Below are 22997 nucleotides of genomic sequence, written 5' to 3' on the forward strand. Positions count from 1 at the left end.
TGCTTACAGAGAACCATGAACACCTACTGTTCTGTGTGAAACAAGTGGGCCTGTGAAAGTTTCATGAAATTTTAATGTCTTGAGAGGCAGATTTCAGTTCACAGAGCCTCAGAGGAAGTTAAAAACAGCTAAGGAGCAGCTAGAAACTTCTGTGCTTCTTCTCCAAACTTCAAAAGAACCTCAGTAAACTCTGTCTCTGCGTCTCATTAAACGCGAAAAGAAATCAGAGTTCCTCATGGCGAAAATCAAGCAAAGAAACCTGCTGCTCATCAATATTTCACAATCAGACCAAGGCTAGCCATGGCTGTCCAGTGAAAGAAAGCAAATGAATGAGGTCATCAAGCTATTTCTGAATGTAAAAAATGAGCTTGTGCCGGAACCTTCTGGCGTTAGGTCAGTGGTGCAAAGAGAAGACAAGTAGCGGCACATGCAGTCATTGTATGAAATGGGGTAGGAACATATGCTGTGGGTGGGAACTTAAACCTGCAGTAGGTTCAGTAAAAATACAACTTGCACCTCGCTGCTGTCTGCTCATACAGTGGCAATCCACCTCCTTCACCTCACCAAATGTAGCACTTCCCCTCTGGTGGTGGCTGGCCTGTGGTAAATCCACTCCACACGAGGCAGGCAGATGTTCTGTTCGCTTCTGGCTGTGTTTTCTGGGTAGGCCTCAGGCTGAGCCTAAGAAGTGAGTCTGACAAACACAAAACCAAAGGGGGTGTCTGTCCCTGCCCCTTGCTGGGGTGTTGTCCTGTTTGCTTTTCTCTCCTCAGAGGAGGGGTTTAAAGGTCTCAGGCAGCCCTTAATTGGGCGCAGGTGTCCCTAATTGGCCACACGTAACCCATTCTTAGCTTATAGGAAGAAGACCCTTTAATATTCTAGGGCTAACGTATTGGCCCTCCAACAACCTCCTGATCATTTCTGCAGAGCCAGCCCAGCAGGGCCTGACTAGTGTGAGGGGGCCCAGGACGGCACACGCTGACCACAGGGCTTGACTGCTGGGCAACGGATGCTGTAATTAATTGGAGCGCACAGCCCTGACAGTGCAGGGCTCAAGGCAACTGCCTTGCTTGCCTGGCACTAAGGCTGGGCCTAGATTCACATATCCAGGCTGCGTTCCTCTGCGTGGCATCCCCTGGCTCCCTTGACGCCTCTGAGGAGCCATAGGCACTGTCTGGGCTTCTCTGCTTGGTGCCCCCTCAGGAGTCCTGCTTTTGACCCTCTGAGCCTTACACCTGTCCTTGTTATTTTTTCTGTTACTTTTGTTTTTGTCTTGTTATTCTTCCTTTGGCCATGGACAAGCTTGGGCCTGCCTGCTTCCTGGAACCCAACAGGATCACCATCCCGCAGCTGTCCAGCCTGACCGTCACAATAACTAGTTTCTAAGACGTAGAGTCACAGATCTGTACAATGTTAAGGCTGGAAGGAACCATTATGAGGACCTAGTCTGACCTCCTATGTAACACAAATCGATTGATTTTACCTACTTGTTCCAGCATCAAACCATAACCTTTGTCTACTTGATTAAATAGTAGAGTTGATTTGGCAGTTAAATGATTGATAGTGGGAACACAGAAACGTGTCTAATTCAAAAGTTTGTGCTGGAAAAAGTCAGTTTTGGTGAATTTCCAGGCTTAAACAATATTTGGGTAAAAAAGTTTTAAAACTGTTGAAGTGACTCTCTGGGACATTTTCAACACGAAAAAATTTCAAAATGTTGGGTTTCAAAGTTTAAGCTAATTATAATAATTTTTAAAATGAAATTTGGTTAACATTGAAATGAAACATTCTGTAATCATCACACCACCACATATTGGTTGTCTGGGGAACAATTTTTTTTTTTTTTTTTAACAATTTTCAGTTCATAAACACTTTTGAACTTTCTACCTAATTCAGGAAAGGAAGTATTTCCAAAATCTCAAATATTTTGGGGGCACAGCAAAACCGTTTCTCGGCAAGCTCTATTAAACAGCCTTCTACTCAGAAAAATTCACGCCACAGAAGTACTCACAGACGGTAATCAAGTCACCTTTAAAGCTTCTTTCAGAGAACCTAAATCGATACCATTATTCCCTTAGTCTCTTCCCGTGTAAAGCAGAGCTCCTGGCTGCTTGCTGCAGCCTTTCCAGTTTCCCAGCGTCTTTCAACAAGTGGTTTGACTCAGGGTAGTTGGTGTCCCGGGACAGCAGCACTTGGGGGGCGCCCATGCCAGCGCTAGATAGCTCTTATGAGATTCCCTGTGGGAAAGTAACAGCGCAGTAGCACTGGTCTGCAGCAGCCCATGGCTTATCCAGTTCCAGCCTCTCCCTCCCGGGGTCGCTGTATGAATTAGTGAAGCAGTGCTGGGTAGGGAGGACTCGCTGAGACACCTACATTGTGGAGGTTCCCACAGGTCTCTCTGGTGCCAGCCTTCCTTAGGAGAAATCACTACAGGGAATGCTCAAGAGCATTAGCCCCAGAGAGGGCTCAGCTAATTCCATCACTGCCTCTCCCAGTGGGAATCATCATAGCAATGAAGGGGAAGTCAACCTGTGGAACTCCTTGCCCGAGGAGGCTGTGAAGGCCAGGACTCTATTAGGGTTTAAAAAAGAGCTTGATAAATTTTTGCAGGTTAGGTCCATAAATGGCTATTAGCCAGGGATAAAGTATGGTGCCCTAGCCTTCAGAACAAGGGCAGGAGATGGATGGCAGGAGATAAATCACTTGATCATTGTCTTCTGTTCTCCTTCTCTGGGGCACCTGGCATTGGCCACCGTCGGCAGATGGGATGCTGGGCTTGATGGACCTTTGGTCTGACCCAGTATGGTCATTCTTATGTTCTTATGTTCTTATGAAGGCTATTTCAAAAGTCTCCTATAAAGCAAACATTGTCCCTTCTGAATGACTCTGCCCTTGATTATAAGAGACAGGAATAAAGCACAAGTACTGGGTAGCCTTTGTATGCCTGATTGTTGAAAAATGGTATTTACTCTCTCCTGTGCGTTTGTCTGAAGACTGTGGCACAGGGGAGGCCTCTGGAGGCTGGCTTGGAGCTCTACAGTGGCAGTCTCAATGAAATCCTGGCTCAGCCTGTGTCGGGGTAGCTGACGGAGCCCAGAATATTAAACCCCTGAGAAAGAAGTGGGAGGAATGCAGCCAGCTGTCTCTCCAAACCCTGCTTTCAGGAAGGCTGGGGCAGCCAAGGCCTGTTGGGGTCCTGACATCTATGCTTGTGCCGTCTCTGGAATATTAAAGGACCAGAACTGCACAGTCAGGCTTGATTTGATGTTTGGTTACATCTTCCAGGAGACAGTCCAGATTCACGGCACCATAAAAACACGATTCGTTTTCTTAAAACAGCATTTGGGGTGTCACAAATAAAGAGCAGTACAAACCAGCAACAACAGCCCTGCCCACCCCAGCCCGGCCCCATAGGCAGCAGGGAGCAAAAGCCAAGAACCTGCTGCTGGGAAACAAAGCTCTCTAAAGAACCATTTGAGAACCCCGTGTGCCTGGCTAACCCCAGCAGCAGTCCTCAGGGGCGAATGGTCGCAGGGGCATTGGCTCAGGGGCATTGTGGAGTAGTTCTCCATCACAGCATTCAGCTGTCAGAGCACAGGCCATTGGGAAGTTACAAGTAACTTACAATTACACCCAAACCTGCTGGTTCCAGTAGAGAGAGTAGTGCAGGGGATGGTGTTTTTAAATCATAGGTCCCAGCCTCACCCAGAAAGAACCATATTTATGACACAACCAGTGTGAGCGCCTACAGCCAGTGGTTTTAGAGCAGTGTGAACTCTGCTTTCATGCCCAGCTAGTAACGGGCAAGGTGATCATATAAACAGGCACCTTTCAGTGGTTCTCAGCATTTCCCATACTGTGACCTCTCTTCCTTTCCAGGACCCTGCTACTCATTAGACTGGGCCTCCCTTTCCACCTAGCCAGATAGGAAGCACAGGGGAGTCATGACTTCTGACACCGGTTTGTGACACCCTCAGGCATTTGTAGCAGCAAAGAAGGGTCCTGTGGCACCTTATAGACTAACAGAAAAGTTTAGAGCATGAGCTTTTGTGAGTTAACTCACTTCTTCAGATGCTGGCCCTGGAAATCTGCAAGGCCAGGTATAAATAGGCCAGAGCAAGGTTGGGGATAAGGAGGTTAGCTCAGTCAGGCAGGCTGAGTTGTATTGTCATCAGTAGATCTGGAGGTGTGAACTCCAAGAGAGGGGAAGCTGCTTTTGTATTTAGCCAGCCATTCACAGATTTCCAGGACCAGCATCTGAAGAAGTGAGTTAACTCACGAAAGCTCATGCTCTAAACTTTTCTGTTAGTCTGTAAGGTGCCACAGGACCCTTTGCTGCTGCTACAGATCCAGACTAACACGGCTACCCCTCTGATACCTCAGGCATTTGGCACTCCACACTGGGAACCCCTGTAGTACAACTGTTCTGATCTCAGACCATCTATATCTGACACAATCTGCATGCTGTTTGACAGCCTCTTGCATCTGAGTTCTTGACCTGTGCAGTCACAAAAGAGACCCATTCTCGTACTGGCTGCTAATGGACAGGAAACTCAGACATGGAGATTATAAAGGGGTAGCACTGGGTAGCTCGAGCTCCAACTTTAGATTTTGCACAGAAATGGGATTCCCAGATGAGATGGTAGCTTTCGTTCTTACCTCCATTTTTGAACCTAAACATTCTCCTGTGGCTTTAGAAATGAAAATACAACAGCGCTGAGAACCCAGTTCAGCAAACTTGGAGCACGAGTCCAAACGGAGAGGCTTCTGTGGCCTGCCTATATGGCTGTCACTCTCAGCACCAGCAAGCCAGGGTAGCACACATCTGACTTTTGTGTTGCACAGCTGCTGGGAGAGAACTAAGATCCCCAGATGAGGCACAAGTGCCAACGCATTATCAATACCGCTGCTGCATCCTTAGGATCAAACACTCCCTTCAGCTCTCCTGGGGTCTCAAGCAAGTGGATGTTGGTTCTCTACAGGGGACAGCAGATGGCCTTGCATAGGAATGCCATGTTTTGAACGTATCTGGTACTAATCTTTCACTGTAATTTTTGTAAGACATCGTTTTTTGCTTGCTGCAGTGATCAGAACGTTTGAACAAGGCAGCGCTTTACTCCGTCCCTGGAGAACTTCTGAGCTGTGCAGAAAACAGGGGGGCAGGGGATGTGTGTCACCAATGTTTGTTACTGGCTGGTTTAACCCAAAGCTCAGGAGGATGGAACACCGGTGTGCTACCCAGCTTAGAATTCATAGTTGGCTGAATAAGCACTCGCTGAAACACAACTGTAAAGACATGTGAGGGCACCTGGCACAGTCTGAATGGGAACCTTCTCCCAAGGAACAGTCTCTGCTCCCCTGTGCTCTCCTTGTCCAGCCCTTGTGCTGATCCGCCGCCTTGGGTGCAGTGACATTAGGGCAATCAGTCTGCACTTTACAGCACCAGTGCAATGACTCCATGCGGGTTTACATGACACAGGGGGCTGTCTACCCAAGTGCTGTGGTTGGGAGCCAGTGCGGTGGCATCCATGCAGCAAGAGGGAACTATTCTTCTTTGTTGAGTAGAAAAGCCCTATGTGTTCTTCTCCTTCCTGTTGTTTCTCATCTCTAACTCCTTCCTTGTTCCCCCCTGCTCTGCCACTCCCAGGCTAGGCTCTGGAGCTGGGCTGTGGTGAGAAGCAGCAGAGACCATATAAATGCACAGATCACCCCTAAGCAAAGAGGGCTGCAGAGCTTCCCTCCCTCTGCCAGCAGGAGCTCCTGAAGAATTCAGCGGGTAAGGAAACAGCTTGCTGCCCCAGGTCTAAAAAGCTATTTCCCTAGAGAATCTCTTCACTCGCTGCCCTCCCCTGTTCCTCCCCAAGGACATGGTAAAGAGGCAAATTAACCCCTTATTTTGTTGAGGGAGCCTTGGAGAGGGAAACGAGCCCAGAGTGACATACCCAGGAGACAGGGCCAGATGAATACCCAGAAACCAGCTACTTCTGGAGAGGCCCAAGAAGGTTAATAAAAGAACACAGCTTGTCATTGCCTATAGCCCCCCACAAAAACACCTCCAGCACATTACTGACAATCTACCACCTATACCGGAACATGATGCTGCACTCTCACAGGTCCTGGGTGACAGGCCTGTTCTCTCCTACAGATGGTCCTCCAACCTCAGGAGAATTCTCACTAGCAACAACACGTCGTGCCACAGAACCTGTAATTCCGGAAACTTTCTTTGCAACAAACCCCATTGCCAGCTCTATTCAAATATTTACACTGGAGACACCATCACTGGACCTAACCCCATCAGCTACACAATCAGGGGCTCAGACTGCTGCACTTCTACTAATGTGACACATGCCATCATGTGCCAGCAATGCCCCTCTGCCATTTATACTGGACAACTTGAATAATCACTTCGCCAAAGAATGGATGGGCGCAAATCAGACATTAGGAATCTGAATACACATAAACCGTAAGTGAGCATTTTAATTTAGCAGGGCACAGTATTCAACACGTAATGGTGTGCCTTTTAAAACAAAGGGACTTTAACACCAGATTACAAAGGGAGCCATCTGAACTGAAATTTATTTTCAAGCTTGATTATTATCACCTTGGACTCAACAAACATATCAATTACCTTAGACTTTAAAAGGATAATTTCCCCACCTTTGATATTCGCAATGACCACAGGCATCCCACTTAACTTAACAGACACTTGCAGGGGCTTTTCCCCTCCTTTTCCCCTTTCCTTCTGCCCTATCTAGCTGATTCATCAGCTTTTATTTCATTTTTTTTCTATCTTTCATTTAAATTCTCTTCATTTCAGTTCTCAGTTCTCAGGATTCTTCACATCTGAAGAAGTGGGTCTGTCCCACAAAAGCTCATCACCTAATCAATAATATTGTTAGGCTTTAAGGGGACTGCTTTTTCGTTTTGTGAAGATGCAGACTAACTCAGCCACCTCTCTGAGACTATACACCAGGAAGATGCACAGAGATAGGCTGAACCTGAGACACCTGGAGGTACCTCACTCTTCTGTGCTCCCAGACAGCCACTGGTCTCAGGGGGTTCCCAGCTACTTCTTCACAAAGGTGTGAGGAAGTGGCAAGTGGCTGACAGTGCAGTGAGGCCATCTAGGATTACCAGGGTACCAGTCATGGCTGCATATATTCCTGGAGATTTCGTCACAATACACTCTTTAATTGAAGATGAATATTTAACTCCTGAAGGCTCCAGGACATTCACTGAGGGTTGGCAACCCTAGAATGTGACTGGGGAATGAATGCAGCATCTGCAAAGATAGTCCAGCGCTCTTAAAGAACATTTGTTACACACACCCAGACATAAACATTGGCAGGGTAGTTTGTCTCAGATGCACTGACGACTCCAGTGACAAAACACAAGGGTCTGATTCTCCATTGCACTCTGCTGTAATTGATTTGGATTTATTGTAATTGATTTGGATGGCAGTCAATTGATTGGTGGGGCATTGCATTGCTTTGACTGGTGGTGCTGTGCTACATTACTCAGCCTTCTTTGAATAGCGCTCGTTGTTTGGCTGTGTGTTATATTATACTGCTTTGTGTTGTACTGTCTGGTCTTGTAGTTCATTGATTTGTGCTGTGCTGTACCATATTGCATTGCTGTCAATTGTTTGACAGTGCTTTGTGTTGCATTGATTAGCATTGCCTTGCAATGCTTTGTATGCATTTGCATCCTTTCATGAGAAGGTGCGGTTTTTCATTCTGTTGTATGGGTCGCCATTCCTCTGATAGCAACAGCAGCTCTGCAGGTGTCTGCCTTTAACAAGATGAGTAATTCCCCTTCACTCCTTTAATCAGCTGCTTTTAATTAGCGAAACTAACAATTGTTTTCTTTGGCGAACAACTCTTTTGAGAAAGGCTTTTTGCTGCATTTGCCAGTTTGGTATGAAAGTAGTACTCTGAGGAGCTGTATCTTAGGTCTTTATCAGGAATTTATTTAAGTGGACTCTGTTGGGCACTCATAAGATGCTGAAGATGCTAAGATGCTGTTCTTGGGACTCAGGCCAGCCATCTGGACCTTGGATCCCAATTTCTGCAAATGCAATAAGCAAAGGATAAATGGTGAGGGACCCAAGCTTTCTGCTCTGGTATCTCTGGGCTGGAATCCATAAAATGTACACCTGGAAATAACATGTTTTTTCCAGCTGGGTGTCTGATCTTACCAGCCCACTGGATTGGGGTCTCAGGAGGGAAAGGGTCAAGACACAGCATAAAAGACTGTCCCCTAGCCATATCCAGGCCAGCTGGATCCTTGAACTCCTAGGAAAGGACCAGCTCTTGAGAACTGATTTGTCTGCCAGTCCCAGTTTCTGGCAGTCAGAGGACTAGGGACATGGGGAGTTGGCATAACCCTTTTGAGTGCTAGTGGGCATGCAGGGGGAGTGTACGCAGTGCACTGTCTCCAAAGGCTGCGGCATACATTCCATTACTCAGCCATCTAGAAATACTCTGCAGCATGGATGGTGGTGGGGTCATGGCCATGCCCCTCCCTTCCAGCATGGGGGAGCCACGTGCCTCTGTGGGCGCTGGGAGGAAGCAGTCTTTGCACAATCCTCTCTAAGCACAGGCAGAGACACCGGCTTTAGCCCTCATACGGGGGCACAAGGCAGGAAGGACTCATAAGTGCTCTCTGGCACAAATCGACATGTTGACTGCGGACAACTAGGCTCTACTATACAGTAATGGGAGTATGCCCAGCATTCGTCCCCACTGCATGTGGTGTCCAATCCCACTGGGCACAGTGTCCATCCCCACTGCACACCATGTTCAACCCCACTGCTTACGGTACCCACACACACTGCACCCCTCATCGCTGTGCAGTGCCCACCCCCACTGCACACAACATTCAACCCCAATGCACATGGCATTCACACACACTGCACCCCTCGGCTACGTCTACATGTGAAGCCAACATCGAAATAGCTTATTTCAATGTAGCAACATCGAAATAGGCTATTTCGATGAATAACGTCTACACGTCCTCCAGGGCTGGCAACGTCGATGTTCAACTTCGACGTTGCACGGCACCACATCGAAATAGGCGCTGCGAGGGAACGTCTACATGCCAAAATAGCACACATCGAAATAAGGGTGCCAGGCACAGCTGCACACAGGGTCACAGGGCGGACTCAACAGCAAGCCGCTCCCTTAAAGGGCTCCTCCCAGACACAGTTGCACTAAACAACACAAGATACACAGAGCCGACAACTGGTTGCAGACCCTGTGCCTGCAGCATGGATCCCCAGCTGCCGCAGCAGCAGCCAGAAGCCCTGGGATAAGGGCTGCTGCCCACGGTGACCATAGAGCCCCGCAGGGGATGGAGAGAGAGCATGTCTCAACCCCCCAGCTGATGGCCGCCATGGAGGACCCGGCAATTTCGACGTTGCGGGACGCGGATCGTCTACACGGTCCCTACTTCGACGTTGAACGTCGAAGTAGGGCGCTATTCTGATCCCCTCATGGGGTTAGTGACTTCGACGTCTCACCGCCTAACGTCGAAGTTAACTTCGAAATAGCGCCCGACGCGTGTAGCCGCGACGGGCGCTATTTCGAAGTTAGTGCTGCTACTTCGAAGTAGCGTGCATGTGTAGACACAGCTCTCATCACTGTGCAGTGCCCACCCCCACTGCACACAACATTCAACCCCAATGCACATGGCATTCACGCACACTGCACCCCTCATCACTGTGCAGTGCCCATCTCATTTCACATAGTGTTCAACTCCACCTCCTACGGCATCCATCTCCTTTGAACTCCTCTTCACTGCACCCAGCATCCAGCTGTAATATTTATGGCATCAATGCCCTCTGCACCCTCTGAGTTCCACAGGTTGATTATCTGTTGCACAAAACCCAGGCTTCCCTTTATCAGTTTGGTTTTCTTCCCCTTTCAGTGTAACCCAACAGATCCCTTGGTCTTGTACTAAGAGGTAGAGCAAACCCAGAAGCCTGATTTACTCCTCTCGTCCATGCATTGTTCCAGAGGCTCTCCCAGGGCCTCCTCTCACTGGGCACCAGTCAGTGCTCTCCCCAGTTCTTTTCCACGCAGGAGCAGAATAAATTTTGTTATGCACACCAAGGCATGTGCAACAGCAGTGGAAACACAGGCTGCCCAGTGTGCGTGGCTGTGGGTGCTCTGCAAATCAGCTGGGCAGCACCTGAATCTTTCCTGGGTGACCGCTCACGTGCCTCGCTTACAGGGACCATGGACTCTGTTCCAGTCTTTATGTGGGACTCTTCCCACAGGCCCCTCACCTCCATCGCTCCACTCAGACCCCTGCCTCCACTGCAGCTTTCTCCTGGGGAGACACAGTGACCAGAGCTGCAGGTCATATTTCAGGGTCCTACAATGGCATTATCATCGTTTCAGTTCTGTTTTCTATTCGTCCTTCTGCTCCTGGCTGTGCGGCTGGCCCAACACTGCACACTTAGCAGTGCCTGTCAGTGAGCTGCTCGGGGAAGCCAGAGGCTTTTCCCAGAAAGCCCAAACGTTTTGGAAAAGCAGATCGAGAGCTGGCGCCGGACATTGCTGCTGACTCCTATTAATATGCCCGCCCCATCTCTCCTGTTCAGAGAAGGCCTTCCTTGGATGCCAACATTTCTGTGAGCTGGAGCCAACGAGGTGCTTCTGCCAGAGGAAGCATGTGATCAGATACAAAGCTTGTCTCCAGCCATAATGGCACATATGTGCAACAGAGGTAGGATTCTGCACAAAACCTTTCTGGCCCTTCAGAATTTCTCTTATACCCACCTGCTGTGTCCCATTTCTTTCACAAAATGCTTCTTTATTTCCCAGTGTAATGGGGGCCACCTGCTTGTGAGCACCCCTCTGTGGCCAAGGGGTGCCACGTTAGGTCTTGCCTGGTTGCTTGGCAAAATTCTGGGGCTAGAATCTGACTAGCTTTGTCCATGGTGCTCTTGGTTTGTATTAAGCTTGTGTTGACTCCAGCTCTGGGCCTTACCCAGATCTAAGTTCAGCTCGCACTCAGAGCTATTCGTAGCGCGGCTGGTCTCCCAGGCAGTATATATAGTTGTCTGGGTCAAGCTCCTGTGAGGACCTGCCAGGCCCTAGCCTAGCAGCTCTTTTATATTGGGCCATGATTGGCTGCAGCAGAGGTAGCTGCTGTATCCTTCCTGGAGGACCTCGTCTGCTCCTCTCACTGGGATGGGGTGTGGCAAGACCTCTGGTCTCCTGCAGGGGGCATTGGGACTTAGTCCATCCCATGACACCTGAATAAATACGCGGCCGTCTTACCCTCATCTCCACTTTGGGCTGGACCAAGAGCCCGGACCCAAGCACACCAAAGTCCATGTGGATTTTGGGGTGCACAAGGAATGTTGGATCAAACTATTATGTGACAAACTCTGAGAAGCAAATGGATGTCATGATATTTTTTCCCTGTGTGGATGATGTGTTAGTGACCTCTCAGCAATCAGCCACTCTGTAGTGAATATATATCACCACCTCACACTCACTCAGTGCAGCAGGGTGTATTGACAGGCCTTTGTTAAACATATAATAGACAAGTGCTCGCTGGGGTAGTGCTGGTCATTCTCCTTGTTGCTCAGTGATCAGATTAATTGCAGAGAGGAGTAATGCACAGAACAATTCTCGGATCAAAGCTCTAGTCTCTGTGGAGTTCGTGGCAAGATGGCAGTTTATAGTCAGGTGGCGTCAACAAACTCTTCCGCTCTGCTCTTCTTACCCCTTCGGGTAGGGGGCCTGATTCTGATTTGTCTCCTGGTAGTGTAAATCAGGAATGACAACCACATAAAAGATGGAATTAGGCCAGCAAAAATGAGCAAGAGAGAAGAATCAGGCCCCCAGTTCTCCAAAGCCACATTTTCAAAGAATAGCAGCTAACCTGAACCTGCAACATTTGCACCTGTACCTGTTAGATGTGCATGGTCCTCGTTGCACCAGAACTCAGCCGGACAATTGCCCTGCCGGTCAGGCACTCATCTGTGCAAATCCCCAGCCTGCATGTGCAAGCGCCCATTTCTGTGAGCAAACCACAGGTGGGTAGCGTGCTGTCACGGCATGGGTTGTGCTGGTCTTTGGGGTTTGGGTGCCGTGCTAACTCACCTGACAAAGTGCTTAAGCAGTAGTCTGGAGCTGGGTTCACATGAACAACTGGCAGGGAGTTCTCAATGGAGGTTCTTGGACTCTGGAACCTGATCCCTTCCTTATTCCAGTGGTAACCTTGAGGGCATCTGACAAAGCCGATGGGTGAAAACCCGGCCCCTTCAAAATCAGTACCAAAGCTCCTATTGACTTCAACGGGGCCAAGCTTTCAACCTCTCTTGACAAGTGAGGGGAGGGCACCTTATTCAGGAGCTCTCCCCCATCTGACTCAGATTTTAAAAAAATAAGAGTCAGATCCTCAGCTGGTGTAACTCCATTGAAGTTAATGTGATTTTTGCCGTTGATTCCTGTGGCTCCTGGATTTCACACATTATCCCTGTCAGCTGTCCTCAAGGCTCCTACTATGTAGAGCACTGGACTGGGATGCAGGTGACCCAGGTTTAGATTTATAGGTTCATAAATTTTAAAGGCCAGAAAGAGCCACCAGACCATGTAGTCAAGGAGTTCTTAAACTTCCCTCTGGTGCAGCCCCCTTCTGACAACACAAATGAGTGCACTGCACGAGCAGGTAGCACTGAAGCCTGAGCATGTCCAAGCCCCATTGTCCGGGTGAAGAGGACAAAGCCCCAGCCCTGCCACTATGGATGGGAAGGTCAAAGCCAAGCCCCACAGGTTCAGCTGCAGAAGACCTGTAACCCAAGCCCTGCTGCCTAGGGATGAAGCCCCAGGGTCCCAGCTAGCCTAAGGCAGCCCTGCCTATTTGGAGTCCTGACTCACAGTTTGAGAACTTCTGGATCAGTCTGACCTATTGAATATCACAGGCCATGAAATGTCACCCGTTATCCCTGTACAGAGCCCAAGAACATGTGCTTGGCTAAAGCAGATCTATCCAGGCAGCAGCCAGTCTGCACAGGAAGACTTAATCCCCCCATTTCCCTGGGGCATTTGTTCTACAGGTCAGTCACCCTGACTGTTAAAAATGTGCTCCTTGATTCTACTTGGAAGGGCTCTGCCTTTGGCTTTGAGCCATCAGTTCTTATTTTGTCTTTTGCTGCTATGAAAGAGCCCTTGAGTACTCACTCTCAGTACCTGCCCCCCTATGCTTTATGAAAATTGGCTTATGAATATGACTGCGTATGACTCAAAGAAGCTTTATGCAAAACCAATCAGATAACATATCAATTTTAAAGTTACAATATGCCAAATATGTAACCCTATTTTTGTGCCTGCATTGTTCATGTATGTGTAGTTAGAAGTATGAAGTGGGAATCTGGGTTTAATTCTAAATGTGCTAATGAGGGCCATTAGTGATATTTTAGGAACTTAACAACTCAGTGTTCAAACCAACAACCCATGAATAGTTTTATTCTTCCTGTAAGTCCACACTGTGGTTGGGCCTAGCAAAATACATGTACTGGAATCTATCTCGATTCTTGTAGTTTTGTTGGGAATGGAGAGAGTGAAGAAAGGGTTCCCACCTTGGGGAAAAGTCTATTTAAGGAATGCAGAGCAATTAGGTCTTTGTCTTCATTTGGCCTTTGAAACTGTCTCACCCACCCTAAGAGGACACACATAAAGAAACCTAAAAACAAAGGACTCTAAAGCACTCTGAAAAAAGCTGTAGACCCAGGCAGAGTAAACCGAACTGTGACTTGAAGTATTTTATCTGCAGTAAGAACAACTATTTTGGGTAAGCATTTCATGTAACAAGTTCCTTAGCATGTTAGAATTAGCTAGTGTCTTTTGTTTATTTTAATTTAGTAACTTACTTTGATCTGTCTGATTTCACTTGCAACCATGTAAATCAGACTTCTTTTACTTAATAAAAACACTTGTTTATTATTAAGCCCAATGTAAATAATGGCTACCTGGGGGGGAGCAACCATTGTGCATATCTCACTTTCATTGATAAAGAAGGCTGACCTCATGAGCTGTCTCTGTATTAAACTTTTAAACAGAATAAGGAGGATTTATTCGGAGTTTGGATACCTTTTGTGGGTGGGTTTCCTGCATGCTGAGCTCTTTTAACTGAGTCCTCCCAGAGTTGAACTGAATCAGCATCTGTGTTTCTCTGCAGGAAGTTGATAACTCCAACTCTGTGCCTTGGCTGGGGGAGACCAGAGCTTCTGGCCCAGCAGGACAGGTGGCAGTGAGCCCCAGAGGGCAGGAAGGCATGTGTTAGTGGCATGATGAGCACACCAGGGAACAACCCTAAGAGAATTTCTGTGATCCAACCCATCACAGCTAGTATTTGAGTTCTGTTCCTAGCTCTGTGCCCTGTCGGGCAACAGCACTGATTGCCTTTGTAAAGTGCAGTGGGATCAACTGAGGAGAAATGTAGACAAACCACCCCATCTATCTTTCTGACAGAACTCCCTTATTTGGTGCTCAGTGTCCTGTGAGCTGTCTCCAGTGAGGAGCTACTGTCCCATCCAGCATATCCTTACATACAATGGCACTTCCAAGAAATAATCACCTCCGAACTGGCCTAGTATTTAGATGGAATCTCCGCAGATTCAACATTCCCGTCCACATTTGCTCTCCAAAGTTTTCATTCACCTGGTGAAACCCATTCATTTCTCAGCAGCCTCCTCTAGCTGTTGAGCCTCAACGGCCACATGCTGGAAAACAGCCCCACCTCTTCCCTGGGGATCAGCGATGGATGGTGGGAGCAATAACTGAGTAGGAGGAGGTGACGGCTCAAGGGAAATGATTTCTGCCTGCGCCCAAATGCTGTGAAAGGCAACAGAAAATCAATAGGAAATGGGAAATGCTATGAACAAGGTGGTGTTTGAATTTTGCCTGACCTAGCCTTCCCTGAAGGAATGAATGCATGTCATGGAGCCACTAAGAAGAAATTTACTCTAAAGTGGACTCAGTGAGTGATGGCTCCCTATCAGTGAAGTCCTGCGATGGGGAGCACACCCTTAGTTCTGAAACCTGGGATCTGCTCTGCTTCCTCATGACGGTACGCCAGTAGGATGGAGGCAGAACTCCTTTGATCTCAGTAACAGCCACTCAAACTGGCAGGGGCGAATCAGCTCTTTGGGAACAAATAGAAGACAGACATCATTGGCTGAAGAGACCTAGGTCCCATCCTGTCCACCATGCAGCACTTTTCTCTAGGTCATTCTAGTTTCATTTCGAGTTGTTCCATTTTTTATAGGCCCATGGGATGGGACTCCCTTTGCTTCGTTGGGAGAAAACCACTTCACTGTGAGCCAGCAGATTTTAACAGCTCCACCGCTCAGAAGATCCTCTGCAAATATTCAGACCCCAACACATTCTCTCTCAGCTGAATCCTCTCAGCATCCTTCTCTCTCCTGCATTAGCAGTGCAACTCAAAGGTTAATGACAGAAGTCTGACAAATATTTTGGGATCCAATCTAAACTTATTGCTTTCTTGGCTCTTGCCTGCATTGGTAACCACCAACAAAATATAAATAAAGCTCAGACTAAGTTTCCTCAGAAGGGTCTTTTTTTCTGCAGGATCTTTACCATCCTCTGGTTCCTTTCTTCCTCACAGACACACTAAAACCCTTTTATACTCCTCGGTTGGGCTAGTAGGACCCCACAGTGAGTCAGCAGCAAAGCTCTGCCTCTTTATGCAAAGTCACAGAACCTGACCCCTGCTGAGACGGCAGCACACATGAAAAGAAGTGTCTTATTTATAACGTTCATGAAGATTAACCAGGCCCCTTGCTCCTTTCTAACAGCAGCAGTCTTCTAAAGGAAGCAGATTTGTATGCAGACAAGAGCAGGCCAATCTTCTGCAGAGCTGCTTCCTCCTCTGGCACTAGGCAGAGGATTTTCATGCACTGCATCATGAGGTCAGTTTGCAGGCCCCCTGCACATAAAGGGATAACAGTCAACATGCTTCTTCTTCCCACTCCTCCATCCTTCCTCCCCTGCAGCACCAGCGATGCCATTCCTCTGCTGCCATCCAATCAGCTTCCTGATTTGTACAGCAAATGGAGTGGGCTGCCCCCAACATTAGGCCAGACAGCATATAACCCCCTGGGCCTGTTCCAAACAGCTGCTGCTTTCACGAGAGCCAAAACTCCTTTTGCATGGTCTGCCTTCGTGGGCTGCAGCGCAACTGAACAGACAGCAGAGGCAAGGGGAAGGTACATGGTTTAATTCTGGGCTTGCAGCAGGGCTGCTGGGGAAGATGCAAGGTCTTTGACAGGGATAACCACTTGGGTTTATTAGTCTAAGGGGGAGCCCTGAAAGCCACCAACAGCTCCAGTTCTAGGCCAGCTGGCTGAAGCACAGCAGGGAGAGGGACAGAGATTCTCTGTGACTCCAGAATGAAGACAATATGCCATCATACAGAGAGTTGAATGTACGTCCAGGGCTGGAAAATAACACACTGTACTGCCCATTCTGGAGCCAATAACCACACTCAGCGCACATGTGGCACAGTTCTCCCCAGATCTCAAGGGAAGGAACCATTATCCCAAGCATACAGGCTGGGAAGCCGAGGCACAGAGCAGGGGAAGCGACTTACCATCTCAGTAGCACAGGCAGGAATAGAACCTCTCCTTCCAGACTCCCTGCTCTACTGGAGCACACATGTCCTCTTACCTGGAAACCTCCTGAGAAGTGGCTCTCAGGGCCCCGATCCTGCATTGCTTGTGCACCCAGAACCTCCACTGACCTCAGCAGGCCTCTTGAGTACACAAGACATGCAGGGTTGGCCTTAAGCTATGAATCTGCCCCTGTCCCACACAGTCCTACAGTACATCTTGGAGTGCTTTGGCCAGCCCATTTTTAAATGTCTCACGCAGTTGCATTGAGCTTCCCTCCTACCACCCCTTGGGACACTTCTCCACAGCCCTTCCTTCCTTCCCTCCTTCCTTCCAGTCCCTAAAGTCACTCACCTCTCTCGTCCAGCGCCCCCAAGCTCACACCTTCTTTGCTGCAACCTCTGGCCCCTTTGACCCATCATCACAGATCATCCCCCTTGCCCGTTGATATGTCCGCGTCACCTCTCTCCCCATTGTCGTCCCCGGGACGTCCCTCTCTCCTGTCCTGCTGCACCCTCACCTGGCTGAGGGGAGACATCTGCCTGGAATCCAATGGGAGAGAAACGGTGGCACCAGCACGGAAGCTGACCCCACAAGGAAGCAGGGGAGCAGCACAGCATGGGATGAGGCGAGAGAGGGGTCCAAGGAGCCATGACGACAGCAGGAAATCCAGTCTTCTCTTTCAGACAGGGGAAGCTGGAAGGGGTGAGAGAACAGGCGCAAGCTGGGGAGCGGAGCTGGGAAGAGACTGGGCGATCAAGACAAAGAGCCGCAGTGAGGGGGAGCCAAAGATGCATCAGAGAGAAGCAGAAGGTAGTTCGAGGAGCCAGGGCAAGACACAGCCCAGCTGAGTTGGAGGTGGTCACTGGCATGCACCAAGGGGCAGGACTGTCACTCAGAAGGGATGCGCAAGACGGACTGAAGGGATGTGGGCAGCAAACTAGAGCAGGAAGGTAAAGGCCAGCTCAAAGATGTGGGGGAGTGGGGGCAGCTGCTGCTGACCAAGGAGGGGGAAGGAATGAGGTGCAGAGCAAAGGGGCTGCCACTGAGGGCAATTAATTATTCCAGGTGAGAGATGAGGCATGTGGACGTAATCAAGAACAAGGAAAATTAGCTGGAACATTTCTAGGAAGTGGAATAGATCCAGCTGTGGAGCCATAGGGCATGGTGCCCCATTCGCTAAGGTAATTAAAGCGAGGTGGGACAGGGAACATGGACTTGGACTGTGGGGAGCAGTCCTGCACTGGCCTGGGGGAAAGACTGGATGGTCAAATCAGCCTCTTCAGTCCAGGTTCCCCCTCATGCCAGTTGTAATTCAAGTCACTGGTTTCACTCCTGACAGAGCCAGGGCAGGGAAGAGGATCAGGCCCTGTGATGCTCTGACCGGCCGAGATCATCCCTGTCCTGGCAGGGAGGGAGGGGTGGGGTGGGAGTGATCACTGAGGGAACAGCTTCCCTGGTATGTCATGCAGATTAGTGCAATAATTATCGATTCCTTTGGAGCAGAGATGAAATGACCAAGGAGGCCAATTTTCATTTTCCCAGCTGTGTAAAACCAGTTTCTAGCTAAAAGCCTGTGTATAAATCTCTGACAGCCTGAGTACTCCTTAATTAATATTAACTATGATACATTCTTCTTGGCCTTCACAAGGTGGAAGCTCATCTGTTGCTAACTTCCCACCCAGTCAACCTGGAGGTGGTGGCACCGCCAGAAGGAAATTCTCTCTTGCCCCACGCTGGAGTTGCCTTCTGTCTCAGAGCCCTGGGCAAACTTCTGTTTCAGTGGTTAAGATCTGTTCGCTTGTGATACATGGTTCTTTTATTTTCAGTTGGCAATATAAACAGCTGTTCTGTTCCACCCCAGAGGTGGCTGCATTTCATTGGTGAAGAGAGTTAGTCAGAAATGGTTGTGGTGAAGGATTTTGGAATTTGATAAGCATCGCCATTTCACAGAATTTGGAATGGCCCTGTTTTGAGTGGAAATTTTCACTACATTCTCCTCAACATTTTAACTGATTTTTTTTTAAATCTTTTGTTCGCTGACTCTGTAAGAAATCAGAGCTCAGTTTTTTCTCTGGAAATGCAGTTCTCAATAAATGAGTAATTGAGTTAATCATGGACAATGACAGATAAATACTGTGGTAAAAATTGTAGAAAACATTGCAAAAACTGGAAGTGTTGATTATCTTTCTATTGTTTGAAAAAAGGGCCATTTCCCAACACATTTTGGCTACATCTACACTTGGGAAAAACTTTGAAATGGCCATGCTAATGGCCAAACTGGAGAATACTAATGAGGCGCTGAAATGAACATTCAGAGCCTCACTAGAATGCTGCCGGCCACGGCACTTTGAAAGTGCCTATCATGTGATAGGCATAAGGGGATTTCAATGTTTGCAGGGTCCTTTCAAAAAGGACTCCCGTGTAGACGGGCTGCGCGCAAGCGAAACGCAGCACTTTCGAAGTGCTGCAGCCAGCAGCATGCTAATGAGGCGCTGAATATTCATTTCAGCACCTCATTAGTATTTTCGGATTTGGCCATTACCATGGCCATTTTGAAGGTTTTCCCAAGTGTAGACACAGCATTTGTGTGACAAGATTTGATCCACTCTAGTGACGGCTTGAGTGATTCTTGAAGAAAAACTTATCCTATGTGCTAGAACCCCTTCAAAGATAACTCACTGAAACCAAATCCAGTGGAGCCTCCAATGCTATACAGAGGGCTCAGTGATGGAAAACTCCACGTTCATCATAGATGGGATGAGTGGCTGTTGTTTAGGTTCACATTTCTGCAACATGCAGACCATGGCTATTTAGGTTTGAGAATGAATTAGGTTTTGGTAGAGGCTCCAAAGGCAGTGAAACTGCATGAGCTGCTTTCTTGAGACTACCACCCCAAATACCTGAGATCCTATGAGATCAGCTGTTCTAGTGAAATTCCTACTGCTGAGAACTGAAACTTCCAAGATTCCATCCACATCATCAAAACCACCTGGGCTACCGAAGAGCGCAAGTGAGTAAGAAGAGAGTATTGAACTAGGTATTCAAATGGCAGACCAGACATTAAGTGCCAGCCTGCTCTGGACCCAGTGCCCCACTCCAACCACCCCCATTCCAGAAGTGTGCAGATTTGAGAGGTCTAGCCCATTGCCAGATTACATCGCAACAGAGGGACACGCCTCGAAACTTTGCATGAACCCACATCAAAAGCCAGATGCCGCCCCTTGTCTCTCTAGCGAAAGGCAAAGCCAGAGTGAGATCTGAACTCTATGCCCCATTGCAATACTTCAAACTGCACAAATGTCAGTTGCAGTGACAGTTAAACTTCAAGTGAAAGGAAAGTCTTCCTCTGGGGGGAAAATAACCCAGAAACATAATACAATCACCAGGATGTCCGAGTTCTTAGGTCAGCACCCATCACTGCATGGCCTGAGCTTAATACACAAAGTTCAGAGCGGGACTCAGAACCAGATGGTCCCAACTTCTCCCCATCTCCAGCTTCTTGGACCAGGCCCCTCTGAGCAGAGAAGCAAGCCATGCCCTGATCGATCCATTTTGTGTATGTTTCATCAAGAACAGGAAACAAGCTTCTGGGAGAACATTTTCCACAAGGGAATAGTTTGGCTCACTCTGGATGGGGTCAGATTATTAACATTTTGGCACTACATCCCCAGTCTGTCCACGTTCTGCACCAGTGTTTCCCCATTTTATTTGACCACGGAACCCTTTTAAACTCAAAAGACTTTTGCAGAACCCCATTCCCAGGCTTTATCCCCATCGGCCCCCAAAGTTGACTCCCATCTTCAGGCTTTACCCTCCTCTACCCTCAAATGCTCCCCCATATCCCCAAGCTTTATCTCCCATACCATAAACCTGCGCCCTCATCCCCAGGCTTAACCCTCTCAGCCCCAAACCCGCTCCCCCCTTCCCAGAATTAATCCACCTCAGCCCCAAAGGGTCCCCCGGACTAACCCATCTGTGGCACTGGCTGGGGACCCTACACCAGGAGGCCACATGTGCCCAGCAGAAGGAAGGCTGGCATGGAGGTGTTCCGCTGGTAGGGGTGCACCATGCCACACCCACCGGAGGGGTGTGGCCAAACGGCTAGCAGGGCGAGTGCGGGGCTCTCTGCGGCTTCCCGTCCTGCCACTGCTGAAATAATGGAACTCAGTTCAGTTGGTTTAATGGCTGGATCCCTCCTGTCGCCCTGCCAGCCGTTAAGCCAATTAAATTTAGTTTTACTGTTTCAGCAGCGGCAGGGAAGGGAGCCACAGAAGAGTTGTCTTGCAGAACCTGTATTCTCCCTTCATGGAATCCCAGGGTTCTAAGGAACACCATTTGGGAAACACTGTACTGTGCTTTTCTGTGTGGAAAACGTATGCCACAGAAGGCCCTGTTCCCAGGTCTCCTGCCACACACCCAACCCAGGCACAGAACACACAACAAAAGTTGCACTGCTTCAACCATACAGCTGTAGGTAAAGTGGCACGACCTCCGCTCAACACTGGTACAAATAGGCTTATTCCCGTTTAGCTTATTCCTGTATGGGAAGGGGACTAAGTGGTAACACAGAATAGCTGCATCCACACTAGCTGATGTACCAGTGAAATTACATGAGCAGAAAATCTCTCTGCTAACTGAGGTGATCAACAGCAAAGGATCAAAACAAAGTGTTTGCAAACATGCTATGGGCCCATTGTGATTTGTTCAGCTACTGGGCAGACACTTCTACTCTGACATCATTTTCAAGGCATCCTGCAGTGACTGAAGACTGGGGACCTGCTGCTTATGCCTAGAAAACCAAGCAGCATGGAGACCCAGCTCCTTCTTGTTAGGAGTTTTTATTTCCTTCTTCCTCATGCTCTGAGTGGCAAACTCATCTGAGGGAGGAATCCACAGGCGCACCTCATCTTTGTGAGGGGAAGGCCAGAGCAACAAATTTTTTTGCCTTCCCTAATGCTCCACAGTAGCCTGTTTGGCATGGAAGGGCCTTCCTTGCTGGCCAAGACTTACTGCCTTCTGCTGGAGATCTACACGGTGAGTTGCAATGCCACAGAGGCTAGTACACAAATGCTTAAATATTACCTTACAATATGGGAGAGACACTTTAAGTGAGGTTAATGTTGGCAGTAACTCACAAACACTGACTACAGTCTAATCACTAAACATTTTCCTACCACTCTAATCCCCGTTTGAACAACTGTAACACCCAGGAGAGCCAGACTGGCTCCACCTCTGTATTTCTCAGTGTTCAGTAAAGACATGGGGATTTTGGCATGATTTGGCACCTGGTCTGCTCGCATCATCACCCCAGTGACAGGTGATCCTATCCAAGCCTAGATCAGTTAGAAGGAAACTGGGATCACTTCACAGATAATTCGTTAACCTAAAAATTCATAATTCACATTGCACATAGCAAACAGTTTGATCATCCCTATGATGTATGCACATTTCCTTAGCACAAGGAGCACTGAGGGGCATACCTGGGACTAGGAAAGGAAAAGAGACAGTTAAGGACTATTGTGCAAGGCAGCATTTAGATAGAGAAACGTTTCCAGTGCTAACCATGAAGCTAGCTGCACCCTGAATACTCCCATCCTGTACCTCTCTCCCCTCAGCTTGAAATTACATGGAACAGAGCTCCGTTGTTAGCACAAATCCACTCAGAGTTTGTTTATAAATTCTATTAACATGGTGTATATTCTTGCTAAAATGCACACGCTCGGCGCTGGGCAGGCTCCAAGTTCATGCTTTACAAAACAGATGAAGAGTGAACACATCTCAGTACAACCTCAGCACAACCTCACACCCTGTCAGGTTTTATTCCATGCTTAATGCCCCAGGTACCGATGCTCAATGCGAGCGCTGATTCAATCCCTCCATCCAGCTCCCTGACCCATCTGGGTGTGCCTCACTGTCCGTATCAATCAGGCAGCAAGTCCGTCAGGACCTAGAGAGGCAGCAGTCAGCCTCCATGGTTTATTCAAATGGAGCCCTGCCAACCGAGCTCTATTATCATATCTCCATCTTCAGCCTGGCATACTGTACTCTCTATGGGCTCAGCCCAGTGTGCCCCCACACTACATCACATGTGCAACCTCGTGATGGCAGCGGGGTACATTGTTAACATTAGGCTGAGCAAAAAGAATGGAAACGAGATGAAAGACTCCATTCCCACTACTATCATAATTACACTTAGCACTTATCTTCAAAGCACTGTACAAACATTAACTAATTAATCCTCCCGAAACCCCTGGGGAGGAAGAGAAGAATTAAAACTCCCATTTTAGGAACAAATATGACTGATGGATGGCTTGATAGATCCATATGTACAGCAAGGCGAGAGCCG

Source organism: Carettochelys insculpta, chromosome 17 (genome assembly GCF_033958435.1).
Source record: "Carettochelys insculpta isolate YL-2023 chromosome 17, ASM3395843v1, whole genome shotgun sequence".
Taxonomy (NCBI): Eukaryota; Metazoa; Chordata; order Testudines; family Carettochelyidae; genus Carettochelys; species Carettochelys insculpta.